Raw genomic sequence first — 2406 nt, 5'->3', positions numbered from 1 at the left:
GGTTTACAATCCATCGCGTGCCCAAGGTTCTCACCGTGTGTCTGAAAAGGTTTGAACATCTCACCGGCAGGAAGATCAGCAAGGTGTGTACGCAATTGGAGTGCAACTTTCTCTTCCTGGAGCGGGAGGTGTCCCAAAGCAGTATGCTCTTTCACAAGCCATTCATGTTGGGTTCTTCGTGTTCCCTTCTGGGGAGACGAGAGTTCCCGTGGGAAGACAAGCATGGACTCTGCTCCGACGGAGCTGCTTTGGCCAAGAACAGTTTCCTGCCACCCAAACCATGACATGTTGAAGGCTCGTCCATGTACTAGCTCAGGATCATTTCTGAGCCCTCTTGGTCTCTCTGTAGGTGGTGGAGTATCCCGAGTACTTGGATCTTTGGCCATACACATCTCGGACAGCAGGAGAACCGCTCCTCTACGCCTTATATGCTGTCCTGGTACATAGCGGTGGCAGCTGTCATGCAGGACACTATTTCTGCTACACCAAGGTGAAGAGCAACTTCCTTCCTAGCAGGGGAAAAAATGTGTGCTGGGGAAGGCAAACTTTCACAGCAGTGTTACTGGCAGCCAAGGTTCTGGGGGAGAAGGTCTCCTTACCGGCTGCGTTGGAGTTGTTTTGGCGTGCTCTTGGTTCGGTAGTTTTCTGCCTGTGTTATCACTGAGAAACCAGGCAGTTCCTCTCCAGCTATCGATGCCTTTCTTTGCAGGCCAGCGATGGACTGTGGTACAAGATGAACGATGCGTCTGTGGAGGGTTCTGACATCAACACCGTTCTCAGGCAGCAAGCCTATCTACTGTTTTATGTCAGGTAATAACCAGTGCTAAAATGTGTTTCGAATACGTTTCCTTCTCCTGGCTTTGCTCTTTTTCTTCTCATCCTCCTGAGTGTTTCTCTTTTGGTCCTAGGAGACAGTTCCTACCTGCATCATTCAGTGCTGTCAAGTCTGAACTACCTCACCTCTGTCCTTACTTTTCCTTGCCGGGCTTTCGGCTCCTGCCCTGCTGTAAAGTGCTCCTTGTCTGCTCTCTGAAGCTGGCTAATGTAGAGAAGAGTACTTAAAGGGGGCCTCCAGGAAAGATGGGGAGGGACTCTTTATCAGGGAGTGTAGTGACAGGACGAGGGGTAAGGGTTTTAAACTGAACGAGGGAAGATGTAAATTAGGTATTAGGGAGAAATTCTTTACGGTGAGGGTGGTGAGACACTGGAAGAGGTTGCCCAGAGAAGCTGTGGATGCCCCCTCCCTGGAAGTGTTCAAGGCCAGCTTGGATGGGACTTTGAGCAACCTGATGGAGTGGAAGGTATCCCTGTCCATGGCAGGGGACTTGGAACTAGATGATCTTTAAGGTCCCTTCCAACCCCAACCATTCTGTGATTCTGTGATTCTATGAAATGGAGGCCGTAGGGGGGATAAAGACAAGGACTTGCTCTGACAGGTGTAGACCTGGTGGGAAGACCCCAATCGAATTTCTCATTTCTAGTCTCGCTTATATCTTCTCTCTGTTGTGGAAACCGCTCCAAGAAAATGACTGAACCCCAGAGGAGGCTGCAAGAACAGAGCTAAATGGAGATCACTCTTTGTTTCTCCAGGTGCACTGATTTGAAAACTGGAGAAAGGGCTTCTTCCTCACCAGCACCATCATATGCCCGTCCCTTCCTCAGTCAGTGGGGGGCCGACAGCAAACAGGCGTGCTCTGTGGGACCACAGGGTCTGCCTCATCGGACTAAGGTAACTCTGGGGAGGTGGGTCAGGGCAGCAGGTGGACAGTGGATTTCTTTCTGGGATCTTGGCATTGCTCTCTTTTCCCTCCCACACTGCAGCTTTCTTCACAGCCCCAACACTGCTCCCTCTCAAAGCATCCCACTTGTCTGCCTTTGGCCCTTCTGCCTTTGCAGCCCTCCAGGAGAGCCTTTGGGAGGCCCTTAGCTGTCCCCTCCCACAGCTTCTGGGCTTGCCTCACTCTTCTGCTCCTTTCAGGACGAAAGGGCAGGACCTTTTCACAGCTCTCTTTGCAGGACGTGGCGCTGGGCATGGAGGACTCTGCAGAGGACAGCAGCTCCTCTGCAACAGCCAGCAAGAGCCAGCTCACCTGGGCAGCTGCACGGGAGGCATCTGCAGGCTGGACGGGCTTCATCTGGCCAGGCAGGCTCAACATTGCCTCCTACATTGGCTCCTGCTTGCATCGCTTCTTCTGTGGCTGCATAAGGCTGGTGTCCGGAAGGAAAGCTGCGTGCCCGCTCTGCTCTCAACCATGTGAGCATGTGCTGCACACCATGCGAGAAGACAGCAACAAAGAGGAGCATGGATTCAGCCCTTCTTCCCACTGCCAGAAGAGTGGTGCCAAGGAGAGGGCCCGGAGCAGATCCCCGCAGTGGGGAAAAGATCTCCGCAGCTGGTGCATGGAC

This window comes from Nipponia nippon, unplaced genomic scaffold (assembly GCF_047370975.1).
Source record: "Nipponia nippon isolate SJK-2023a ecotype South Korea unplaced genomic scaffold, ASM4737097v1 scaffold_55, whole genome shotgun sequence".
Classification (NCBI taxonomy): domain Eukaryota; kingdom Metazoa; phylum Chordata; class Aves; order Pelecaniformes; family Threskiornithidae; genus Nipponia; species Nipponia nippon.
Note: the sequence above shows the minus strand (reverse complement) of the source record.